Here is a 13,264-nt window from a genome sequence, read left to right on the forward strand (position 1 = left end):
GCCGCTCCCGGCGGGCTCGCCCAGCCTCCCTCGCACCGCCCCCTTCCTCGGGCCCGGCGTGCCAGGTGCCCTTCCCAGCCCCGGCGCCCGGGCCCTCGGGGAGCGAAGGGTGCTGGCCGCTCACCTCCGGCGGCACCGGCGCCCCTCCCGCTGGACGCCTGGGCGACATGTGCCCGCACCTCCCTGCAGGGCGCTGGACTGGGGGCTTCCTGCACGTCGTGGACCAGAGGGAGGGTAGCGGGAGGGGTGAGGGGAGAGGACGGGCGAGACTCCAGACCTTGTCCAGCTGGACGTTCCTGGGGAAGGTGCGGGAGAGCGGGGCGCGTGCAGCCGGGAGAAGGACGAATCCCGAGGCTGCGGCGGAGCCTGAGCTGCTCTCCTTCTGCAACGCCGAAGGACTTGAGGGTTCCGAGAGGCGCTGCGGAGGAAGAAGGAGACCCTGATATCAGGCAGGCTGGACTCTTCCGAAATGCCCCCGGAAGGCTGAATGGAGGACTGTCATGCCTCGATTTCCCCAACCGCAAGGGCAAGACGGTAATACTCATGTCACCTACACGGGGTGTGGTCACGATTAAAAATGGATTGATGAAAGCGTTCTCAGCTACTTTGCCTAAAGAGGGCACTCAAATTAAAAATTACCGTATCAATACTTTAAGCTTTCTGTTTACTTTTTTTGCAGAGTCTTCATTGACTCAGTCACACTTAGAGGAAAGAGTAAAAACGCGGAAATATTAAGACTATCATTCCCCATGCATGATACCTATCCAGATAAGGGAAAGATTTGCACGATTTTACAGTTAAACTGCAACCATGTGGAGGAAATCCCAAAACATTTTTCCCCCTAATAACAGATATCTTTATTAGAGATAAAGATAAATGTTGGGGGTTTTATTGGGGATTTTTGAGTGTGTACTTTCAGTATTATCCATCTCTTCCCCTTCTCTGATAACAGCTATTCATTTCCCTCCCCCCACCCCGCCCCGCCCCCGGCCCAGGAGTCTTTGTGGTGGTTCCAGAATACTGACACCTCCCACCCTCACTCCCCAGAACTGGCCAGTCATCATATTCCAGACCACAGTGATTGGTTCTGCAATGGGCATATTGGTCCAGGAATTCAATCTGGAACTTTTGCTGAATCAGTTCAGAAAAAGAAGTCCTTCCAACTAGGATAACTAATTTAGAAGGATATGAGCCACCAAATGTAGATATAAGTACCACCAATGCATGTGGACGAAGTCAGCTTTAAGGAAGGAAACCTGAGGGGGAGGGGGTAGTATCTTCTGAGAGTTAGGAGGCAAATGTGTCTAAGTGAACTCTACTCCTGAAAGCAATAAATCGCCCCCGCCCCATCTCCTCAAGGCAGTTTCAGCTGTGTTCTGTTAGGGGTCACAAAAAGCCCTGACTCATTGTTCCTCTGAATCTACCCATCACACACACCGTTGCTGGGCTCCTCCAAAGAACTTATAACCCCACACATACACCACAAAAGAAAAAAGTTCCTATTCTTGTACCTACTGAAAGAATAGGGATCCCAAAGGATCCCACATGATGTTCTCTTTGTATACCTTGCTCTATACCCAGCAATCACATACCTACAACCTTTAACCTCCTGTATTAATTAACCACCATCTTACAATCTAAGTTTAAACAAAAAAGCATAAAAAGAGCTAAAATGGATCATTCTTGCTGCCCTTAGGTTGAAAAAAAAAAAAAAACAGCCAAAACGTTTTTCTCTGACCTGAAAAGCAGTCCCATCTATCTTTAAAACTCTATATATATCAGGCATTAAACTTGAAGCTGAGGCTTCAAATGGAATTAATAGCAAAGTCATCCTAAAATCTCAGATTTGCTAAAGTGTGTAAAGGTTAGCTTCTTTCATACCGCACTCCCTAACCTTGCCACCAGCCCCACACTGGGGTCTCCCCTTCAGAGAATTTCTGACTGGTTCTCATTTAGCCTCTTCTTGAGCTCATTTTTTCACAAGTTGGTCAATTCTATGTTGAAATTGGCCTAACATTAGATAGTGATTCCTTGTATTGAGTTGAAATACTTCTTTCACCTCAACAAAACTACAAGGACTAAAGACAGACTTGGAAACCACTTGAATTGTCTATTCCAAGATTTTTACATGACCCCTAGCTGCCACAGCTGCTTATCATAAGGCAAGGTGTCCTGATTCTTCACCATCCTCTGTTACCTCCTTTCAGTGAATGTACTCAGGTTTGAGCACTTCTCCTGAAGCATAGGTTCAAATCTAAACCCGAAGGCAGATCCCAGGAGCCTCTTCCAGCACAAGAGGGGTCCTAGAAGTATGTTCACTTGCTATCATGTTTCTGTCAGTTTCAAGTGTAAAATATTTTTGTCTCAAAAGATTGCTGTCTTTTTATTCTAACTTCCCTTCGGTCATAATTTTCCTTGTGTCCAACAGCACTGAAGTGATTGCAAGCATTTTGGGAATCTGGCTAAGGGAGAAAGTGAAAGTGAAAGTCGTTCAGTCATGTCCGACTCTTTGTGACCCCCATGGACTGGTCCATGGAATTCTCCAGGCCAGAATACTGGAATGGGTAGCCTTTCCCTTCTCCAGGGGATCTTCCCAACCCAGGGATCAAACCCAGGTCTCCCGCATTGCAGGGGAATTCTTTACCAGCTGAGCCACAGGGAGGTCCAAGAATACTGGAGTGGATAGCCTATCCCTTCTCCAGGGGATCTTCCCCACACAGGAATCAATCTGGGGTCTCCTGCATTGCAGGCAGATTCTTTACCAACTGAGCTATCAGGGAAGCCCCCTGGCAAAGGGGAAGTTGAGTTAATTAACTGGAATGAGTTTATGTGGTTCATGGACATTTCAACCCATTGTAACAGTAGCATCTATTCTGGTTGTTCGAAGGCCTACCGTCACCTGGGTCACTTGGTATTGTGACACAAAGATGGATGGCCAGAGACCAATCAACAAATGGATGCTTTGGGACCCAGCACAGAAGCGTGCAGTTGATGGAGTAGATGATGTTTGAAATATATGGATCCAGAACTAGAATTGGAAAATCTTCCCACATCTTATTCTGTGTATGTTAAACAAATTTGATAGAGATTTTCCCAAATTTGCTCACTGTCTTAAAAATGAATGTGACTTTCCCAATAATGGGTTGTTGACTGGAAAGAAGCTCTTCTAAACTACCAATAATAAAAAATAAATTTCAGTCACCTCTGCTAGTGAAAAGACTGAACTATCTTTTAAGTCTATAGAACAAAATGTGACAAAATCATTTTCATATGAAGAAGAAAAAAGAGTATACAGTCAAGATATGTAGGATAAAGTATTGTAAAGGTATGCTAGGCAATTAATTTAAAACACCATGATATTTTTCTGAATTTGATGATGTCTGTTGCTTGTAATTTTTTTAATTTGTAATTTGTTGTGATCTTTATTCTGAATAAATATTTTTTGAAACTTCTTTCATACTGGTGGGTTTCATTTTGTTTTGTTTTGTTTCTTAAAAAAGCCTTTGAAATGTGTCATCTCCAGACTTCACAAAATGTGGATCTATCCCGTAATGAACCTGGTACTCTGAATGTAGTCTAATCAGTGTAGCATTCAGGGAGTGGGAGCTTCCAATAGAAGAAATAATAAATTAAGCACAAAAATAGTTGAGACAGCCATTACTATCCTACTTCATCTATCAACCATTTTAGAAGAATGAAGGACTAGTTACAACTAGGGAATTCAGGGCATGACTGAAAAATGTCCATTTGAATGAAAAAAAAAAAGCTTTCTTAAATATATTACAATTTTTCAGTCTTTTTTAAAAAAATTTTTGTCTTTTTAAAGAAAGTATTAATATACCAAACCAAATTGACTCATCATAGTGGCTGTGATTTATTTACTACGCTATGATTCAGACCTATGTAGGTATACATGTTTTTGCCTCTGCACTGAATAGCCTTAGGCTACTATAGTTTTTATTGTTGTTGTAGTTTAAAGATAACTTTTTCCTTTGAACCCCATATTTTTTTCTACTAACCACCTTTTCTTTTCTTGATAATCTTTCTTATCTCATTTTAAGTTCCTATTTATGGCCTGGTATGGAATTGATAGCTATATAAACATTCTTTTTTATTTTAAATTGATTTATTTTCTTATTGAAGGATAATTGCTTCACAGAATTGTGTTGGTTTCTGCCATACATCAACATGAATCAGCCGTAGGTTTACCCATGCACCCTCCCACTTGAATATCCCTCCCACCTCCCTCCCCATCCCACCCCTCTAAGTTGTTACCAAGCCCCAATTTGAGTTACCTGAGTCATGCAGCAAATTCCCATTGGCTATCTATCTTACATATGATAATGTAAGTTCCATGTTACTCTCTCCATACATCCCACTCTCTCATTCCCCCTCCCTCACCATGTCCATAAGTCTGTTCTCTATGTCTGTGTCTCCATTGCTGCCCTGCAAATAATTTCATCAGTAGCAACTTTCTAGATTCCATATATACATGTTAGTATACGATATTTATTTTTCTCTTTCTGATTTACTTCACTCTGTATAATAGGCTCTAGGTTCACCCACCTCATTAGAACTGACTCAAATGTGTTCTTTTTTTATGGCTGAGTAATAGAACTTTGTCTAAAATGGCTTGTGGGAGGGAAGAGGTTCAGTGAATAATACAGTTGCATACATTTCATTGTATGTATTTTGGTTGCTTGGAATCCTTTCTTATTTTCTTCCAATTTCTCACTCACTAGTTATGGTAAGAAGCCCTGGATTCTCCTTTTCACATATTCTCTAAGTAAATATATAATAACCATTAACTATGAGCCAGGCATTCTTCTAAGTGTTAAGGATACAGAAGTGAAGGGAAGAGACAAAATCCCTACTCTTATGAAGCTCATATTATGGTGGAATAGGGAAGGAGAGGCCAAATAATAAGATGTGGCAGAAAGTGTTAGTGTTTGCAATATCCATATGTTCCTACACGTTTTCCAGTCTTTGCATTTAGAATAGCTATGTGACTACTTCTGGCAAATAGAATTTAGACAGTAATACTGGAATCACTTCTAACAATGGAGTTAAAAGTCCAATGTGACTTCTCTCTTTCTCTTCACCTTCACTAGATGATACCACCTTCACTAGAGGCCATGTGTTATAATGGTGTCATCCCAAGATGGAAGAAGCCTATATCCCTGAACTATCACTTGGAGGAAAGTTAGTTAACTGATATAAGACTATGATGAGAGCAAGAAACATAGCATTAAGCTACTTATTTATTATATCATCCAGTAATAATGATCCTGACTACAGTAGAAATTAATACCTTGAAATAGGGTATTACTATAATTAAAACCTAAAATATGTGGCATTTACTTCAGTGTTCAGTAGCAAACGCAGGAGACCTGGGTTTGATCCCTGAGTTGGGAAAATCCCCTGGAGAAGGAAATGGCTACACATTCCAGTATCCTTACCTGGAGAATTCCATGGACAGAGGAGCCTGGCAGGCTACAGTCCGTGGAGAGGGGCAGGGGTCACAAAGAGTCAGATATGACTGAGCGATTTTCAATTTCAATAGCAAGTAGCAAAGAACTAATATTGGAAACTAGAAAGACGGTAATGAAAGTATTCTGTGGCAAAACAATTAGTAAAATGTTATTCTTATCACATAACTTATCTTGTGCCATTGAGTCACAGCACTACGATTAGTGATTGGAAAGAACCAATTAGTAAGTGATAGAAACTACTGGTTGCATATGGCAAAGTATCACAAAGAAGATATGAGTTCAGGAAAGAAGCCACCAGTTTTCACAAATAAATGAGAGATTACAGAAAGTCTAGAAATTTCAGTCTTTGCAGAGGTGGAAAAGCTGACTGCTTTTACATTCCAAATAGTAAAGGGTAGAATTTTAAAAAGCTTTGATAGAAGCCCCAGTAAAATTCAGCCAGAGAAAAGATAAAATTTGAAGGTGTGGTTTCAAATAGTGTCCTGGTTTTCATTAAGTTGAAATAGGTTTAAATCTTATATTTAGAAAAACAATGGGTATAGATACTGGAGCACAGAAATGACTGGAAACGTAAAAATCAGAAACCTATTTATTTTAGAAGAAATTATATTACCAGAGAAACTATCATGCCAGTGTGTGTGTGCTGTGCTAATTTACTTCAGTCGTGTCAGACTCTTTTCAACCCTACGGACTGTAGCCCACCAGGCTCTTCTGTCCATGGGGTTCTCTAGGCAAGAATACTACAGTGGGTTGCCGTGCCCTCCTCCAGGGGATCTTCCCAACCCAGGGGTCAAACTCACATCGCTTGCTTATGTTTTCTGCATTGGTAGGATGGCTCTTTACCACTGTTGCTACCTGGGAAGCCCAAACTAAAAGGTTATCCGTTTAAGATTTTGAACAGTTATCCATGTGAGAAAGCAGGTTTGGAATTCTATACACCCCCCACCAAGGAGATCCCTCATTTTATATAGGGCCAGGAAGAATTGATGTTTTTGAACTGTGGTGTTGGAGAAGACTCTTGGAAGTCCCTTGGACAGCAAGGAGATCCAACCAGTCCATCCTAAAAGAAATCAGTCCTGAATATTCATTGGAAGGACTGATGCTGAAGCTGAAACTCCAATACTTTGGCCACTTGATGCGAAGGACTGACTCATTTGAAAAGACCCTGATGCTGGGAATGATTGAAGGCGGGAGGAGAAGGGGATGACAGAGGATGAGACAGTTGGATGGCATCTCTGACTCAATGGACACGAGTTTGAGCAAGCTCTGGCAGTTGGTGATGGACAGGGAGGCCTGGCGTGCTGTAGTCCATGAGGTCGCAAAGAGTTGGACATGACTGAACTGAACTGAGGAAGAGTAATGGGAAAGAAAGAATCTCACAGAGGAGAAAAAGGAATGGCTGAAGGTAGAGGGAACAATGTACAATTGTTGTACATTGTACATGTTCAGAACCAGAATTTAATCATGAAACTTCCCAAACTGCTAGGGCAGGTGGGGATATAACGCACTGCCTACCCATAGGATTTTTGGATTTACTCCGGATAAGAGACAGCTGTATGTCTTCCATTCTTTTCTTTTCCAAATGTATCTATTGTTGAGTGTTTGTTATCTATCAGATTTCAGAGGAGGCAGATCTCTTGTCCTTTAGACCATGGGTTTCTAGCTACCCTAAGTTTCTAGACCATAAATGATCACATCTGGACCTGATGGAGAGAACCCACATCACCTAGAATTCTAGGGAAAAAATGACTATATTTTCTCAACTAGTGAGAAAATGAGTGTTTTTTTAAATACAGGAATGTGTTAGTTTTTTTTTTATTGTTGCATAACAAATTACCACAAATTTAGTGGCTTAACACAGCATACATTTTTTTATTTCACAGTTTCTGTGGGTTGAGAATCTGGGCACAGCTTAGTAGGAATTTCTGCTCGTGTCTCATGAGGTATCTGCTGGGTTATATTCTCATCTGAAAGCTTGACTGCAGAAAAATCTACTTACTCAGTGTGTTATCAGAATTCATTTCCTTATGGCTCTAGAACTAATGGTATCTTGTTTCTTCAAAGCTAGCAGGAGAATCTATCTTTCCAATCTTCTAAGACAGAGTCTTATATAATATACCTTAATTGATGGAGTAACATTCTATCATTTTTGCCATATTCTGTTGGTTAAAAGCAAGTCACAGATCTCACCCACATTAAAGGAAAGGTATTGTACAAGGAGACTTAGCTCATTGTCTGCCACAGGGAAAAGGGAAACAAATAGATATTTGGTGACGAGAAGGCAAATATATTGGTTTTTACCAATCACTATTTGTTCCTGTATTTTCCAGGCCACATTATGATTAAATGGAACATGTGACTAGTTCTATCCAATGAAATATGAGCAGAACTAATGGTGGTCATTTATAGACTGAGATGATTAATTGTACAATGTGCCTTCCTTATCTCCTCTTCCCCTTTCCCTAGAGCATGAAGGCCACATGTTGAAAGATGGAAGCATTACAACAGAGTCTGGCTCTCTGAACAATGCTTGACACAAGCCACCCAGGAGAATAGCACTTATGCCCAGACCAACACAAAATTAAGAAATAAACACTTCTCATGCTACAAATAACTTATTTGGGAGTTATTTGTACAGAAGGTTTGACAGGTATGGAATATTATGTAGTGGAAGAAGATAGCCTCCCTGAGAAAATGAACCAAATAAAGACCTGAAAGAAGTAAAGGATCAGTCACCCAGGCATTTGGGGGACAAACATTCCAGGAAGAAGGAATAGTAAGTATAGTCATGCTGAGATGAGAGATGGATAAATAGTATCTTACTGTATCAGAGGTTAAGTCGATAATCACCTTGTTCTTAAGATATTTTACAGTAGTGTTTCTCCATCACCAATTTATTTTAATATATTATTTTTATGAGCTTCATTCATTAATTCAAAAACAGTTAAGTGTTTTAGGGACTAATATAAAATATAAATGTAAAAAAATATGAGTAAATTTGTGATTTTTATTGAGAAGATATTACTATCATTAATACTTCTATATTTCTTTATTTTGCCCTTGATTTCATCGTTTCTGCCTGGTAACAAAAATCTTGTATTGCATTTAAGAAAGAAAGCCTACCTGGTAAATTAGTTTGATAAATTTAAAGAGTCTCTTTAGATTAATTCTGCCTTTTTAATTTAACAGACTGTTTCCCACCCCCACCCCCAAGATAGTGCTGGGGAAGAGAGGTCGCATTGCAGGATTATGTGGTGATGTGACAGCAGCTGGAGAGCTGGATACAGATGTCCACGTGGCATCTCCTGGGTCTAGGATGGCCTCTCACAGGGAGTAGCCAATCTGACTGCTTGGGCTGTGGAAAGTCAGCTGGTCCCACCTCTGGGGATTAAGCTGGTGGAGCTGCTGAAGCCTGTGGCTACTGTGACTCACCATCTGATCTCTCAGCTTCCTCTGGGCCCAGTATTGCTCTCTGGCTGATTGAGCCTCCTCCCAGCTGCTGCTGCTGCTATAGACACCTCTGAATGTCTGATACATGTGCTGCTTACTCCATGGCCTAGGCCATGCCTTCCTTGAGCTCTGCCATGGAATCATCTCATGTTTCATCACCTCTGGCCCAAGACAGTCACTTCATTAGTGCAGCTATTATCTATATTCATCTCATCAACATGTGGCTAGTTCCGAGGTCTATCCACAACAGGGAAACTGAGGTAGGTTCATTAAACTCGGGGTTTCACTCTGTCTAACTACACTGTACCTCTGAATTTACTTTGATGCAGCTGCCCTCAGGTTGTCGTCAGGGCAACTTGCGGGCTTACTAGAACTTACTAAACCTTAAACATAAATAGAAGAAGATTCTGGAAGATAGTAGAATAGGAAGGACCAGGAATCTGTCTCCCCACCCTAGACAATGATTGTACTATCAGAATCTGTATGATGTATTAATTGCTGTTTCAGAACACTGGTGTCTCCGGAAGCCTTACAACCTCCAGGGGAAGATTTGGATGGTAAATTGTGGTTAATTTTGGCTGATTTCAGCTCTTAACACAATAGCACCTAGCCAATTCCCACACCCAGCCATGTGCCTGGCAGCTATAAATGTGTTCTTGGAGCAGCTTGCTTGCACACAGCTAATGGGAGACCGTGTGGTCAAAAAGAACACTGTCCTCCAAATATCAGGTACCTGTGTAGCTGCCTGCTACTTCTGGTCGCAGAGGTGCAGACAACGAGGTTGGTAGCCATTGTTGCTGCACTGTTTCTGCTGCTGCTGCTTGGTCACTTCAGTCGTGTTCAACCCTGTGGACTGTAGCCTGCCAGGCTTCTCTGTCCACAGGGATTCTCCAGGCAAGAGTACTGGAGTGGGATGCCATGCTCTCCTCCAGGGATCTTCCCGACCCAGGGATCGAACCTGGGTCTCCTGCCTTGCAGGCAGATTCTTTACCAAGGAAGCCTTGTTGCTGCACTACCCTCTCCTTGATGCAAGCCCCTCCCCCTATAGCTGAAGTGATTTCCATGGGGTTGAAAGAGCTGGTGCCCTTTTCCCCCTTTCTTTTTCTTTTCTTTTCTTTTTTTTTTCCTTTTTAGGAGGAAACATTAGCGACTAGGACACTCAAAAACTACTGCTTTACGAAGTAAATTAGAAGTTGACTGTGCATTCCCAGGGAAAGGCTCAGAAAAGAGCTGAGAAGACCTTAAGTTTACACTTCAGGCTGATCCTTGGCAGAGAGACAGCCTGCAACAAAAGAATTAAAAGTGTGGTCTCAAAGAAATATTTGTATATCCATGTTCATAACAGAATTAATCACAATAGCTAAAACGTGGAAGCAACTCTTTTGACACTGACAGATGAATAGATAAGCAAAATGTACTATATACATAGGATAAAATATTCGGAGAAGGCAATGGCACCCCACTCCAGTACTCTTGCCTGGAAAATCCTATGGATGGAGGGGCCTGGTGGGCTGCAGTCCAGGGGGTTGCTAAGAGTCGGACATGACTGAGTGACTTGCTGCTGCTGCTTAGTCGCGTCAGTCGTGTCCGACTCTGTGCGACCCCATAGACGGCAGCCCTCCAGGCTCCCCCGTCCCTGGGATTCTCCAGGCACGAGTACTGGAGTGGGTTGCCATTTCCTCCTCCAGTGCATGACAGTGAAAAGTGAAACTGAAGTCACTCAGTCGTGTCCGACTCTCCGCGACCCCATGGGCTGCAGCCTACCAGGCTCCTCCGTCCATGGGGTTTCCCAGGCAAGAGTACTGGAGTGGGGTGCCATTGCCTTCTCCGGACTGAGTGACTTAATGTACTATATATATATAGTATAAAATATTATTCAGCCTTAAAAAGGAAGGAAATTCTACAATATGCTGCAACATGGATGAACCTAGAGGACATTATACTAAATGAAATAAGCTAGTCACAAAATGACAAATATTATATTATAATTATATGATATTATTATAATGATTATATGACTTCACTTACTTGAGGTACGTAAAGTAGTCAAAATCATGAAGACAGGAAGAACAGAGGTTGCCAAGGGTTAAAGGGAGAGGAGAATGAGGAGTTATTGTTAATGTGTATAGAATTTCAGATTTCAGAATGAAAAGAATTATAGGGATGGGTGATGATGATGGTTGTAATACAAAAATGTGGATGTATTTAATACATAAAATGATTAAGATGGTAAATTTTATGCTATGTCATTAAAATAAAAATAAACACATAAATAAAATAAAACAAAGCAAATGTCCCTGCCCTAACATATCCACCCCTTTGGGAACATGGAACAACAGACTTGTTCCCAATCGGGAAAGGAGTACATCAAGGCTGTATATTGTCACCCTGCTTATTTAATTTAAATGCAGAGTGCATTATGAGAAATGCTGGGCTGGATGAAGCACAAGCTGGAATCAAGATTGCAGGGAGAAATGTCAATAACCTCAGATATGCAGATGACACCACACTTATGGCAGAAAGCCAAGAAGAACTTAAGAGCCTCTTGATGAAAGTGAAAGAGGAGAGTGAAAAAGTTGGTTTAAAACTCAACAGTCAGAAAATGAAGATCATGGCGCCCAGCCCCATCACTTCATGGCAAATAGATGGGGAAACAATGGAAACAGTGACATACTTTATTTTGGGGGCTCCAAAATCACTGCAGATGGTGACTGCAGCCATGAAATTAAAAGACACTTGCTCCTTGGAAGGAAACCTATGACCAACCTAGACAGTACATTAAAAAGCAGAGACATTACTTTTCCAACAAAGGTCCATCTAGTCAAAGCTATAGTTTTTCCCGTAGTTATGTATGGATGTGAGAGTTGGACTATAAAGAAAGCTGAGCACTGAAGAATTGATGCTTTTGAACTGTGGTGTTGGAGAAGACTCTCGAGAGTCCCTTGGACAGCAAGGAGATCTAACCAGTCCATCCTAAAGTCCTGAATATTCATTGGAAGGACTGATGCTGAAGCTGAAACTCCAATACTTTGGACACCTGATGCAAAGAACTGACTCATTTGAAAAGACCCTGATGCTGGGAAAGATTGAAGGTGGAAGGAGAAGGGGACGACAGAGGATGAGACGGTTGGATGGCGTCACTGACTCAATGGACATGAATTTGAGTAAACTCCGGGTGTTGGTGATGGACAGGGAGGCCTGGTGTGCTACAGTCCATGAGGTCGCAAAGAGTTGGACATGACTGAGCAAGTGAACTAAATTGAACCAAACTGGGGCCAGAGCCCAGAGGGGGCATGTATTTTGAGAGACACATTTGTCACACTATGGGTTACTCCTGTCTGCCTTCTTTTCCTCTGACCTGCTGGCACTGGAAGAGATGTTTTTCTTTTAACTTCTCCTTCCTTATGTCTTACTTTCTTATTGTTTTCATCTTTTTAGCATCTTCCTTAAGACTGCTGCTGCTGCTAAGTCACATCAGTCGTGTCCAACTCTATGCAATCCCATAGACATCAGCCCACCAGGCTCCTCTGTCCCTGGGATTCTCCAGGCAAGAATACTGGAGTGGGTTGCCATTTCTTTCTCCCTCCTTAAAACTACTACTCTTTATAGAATTTTTAATAATATTCATATAGGAAGAGCTCCAGTTAGCATGCTAAATGAACATATATCTTCACAAACTCTTGAGATGAGAAGCCAAAATGAACTTAATGATATAGAAAGATATCTATCTCCCAGAAGGATAATATTTTTGTTATGTAAAAAATATGATGAATGCTTTAAAAACCCAAAATATTTTTCTTGTTGGCACATTTTTCATATTGATGAATAAATATGTCGGATAAACCCAGCATTTCCACTTGGCTCAAGATTTCAACCTCAAACAAGACTCTGTTGGGATTGAAGACTATGAGTGATTCTGTAGCTTTTGGCCAAAGAAAGTACATCATTCCCAGAAGCTGTATCATTACTGAAACTTTGCCAAGGAGTTTATGTTGTGATTTAGTTCAAGGTGACTCAGATGAAGCAGGTGATGCAGCAATTAATCTAAGAAGACTTAAAGTGAAATAGAAGCATAGAAAATACACTGTGAAATTAAAATCAAGGATGGGGTCCTAGAAGAATAATATAAATTTTATTTAAAGTTTGATTATCTTGTCTTTTTTAGTACTGTTCTTGCTCCGTGTCCTGAAGTCAATGATACATCACATACAGCTTATTCTTTTATACTGGTTTTCTTTGTATGCCAGGCAACTTCCTCTGGAGACCTATGCTCCACCCTTCTCTGCCCTGCTTTGTATCCTGGAAGACTGGAAGACTGATCC

General features: G+C 41.4%; 1 protein-coding gene across 3 annotated transcripts in view; it reads right to left on the reverse strand.

Annotated features, from left to right (window-relative positions):
- HECW2 (HECT, C2 and WW domain containing E3 ubiquitin protein ligase 2) overlaps window positions 1-13,264 on the reverse strand; it is a 468,609-nt gene that overhangs the window by 423,136 nt on the left and 32,209 nt on the right. For 2 of the 3 annotated variants that reach the window (XM_081581446.1, XM_081581444.1), the window contains one exon: window positions 278-418. The gene's annotated coding sequence lies outside the window, so the exon portion shown is untranslated. Of the gene's footprint in view, window positions 1-124; window positions 237-277; window positions 419-13,264 lie in introns of those variants that run through there. The other variant, XM_081581447.1, reaches the window with a different exon arrangement.

Source organism: Giraffa tippelskirchi, chromosome 3 (genome assembly GCF_054371585.1).
Source record: "Giraffa tippelskirchi isolate mGirTip1 chromosome 3, T2T-mGirTip1v1.2.pri, whole genome shotgun sequence".
Lineage (NCBI taxonomy): Eukaryota > Metazoa > Chordata > Mammalia > Artiodactyla > Giraffidae > Giraffa > Giraffa tippelskirchi.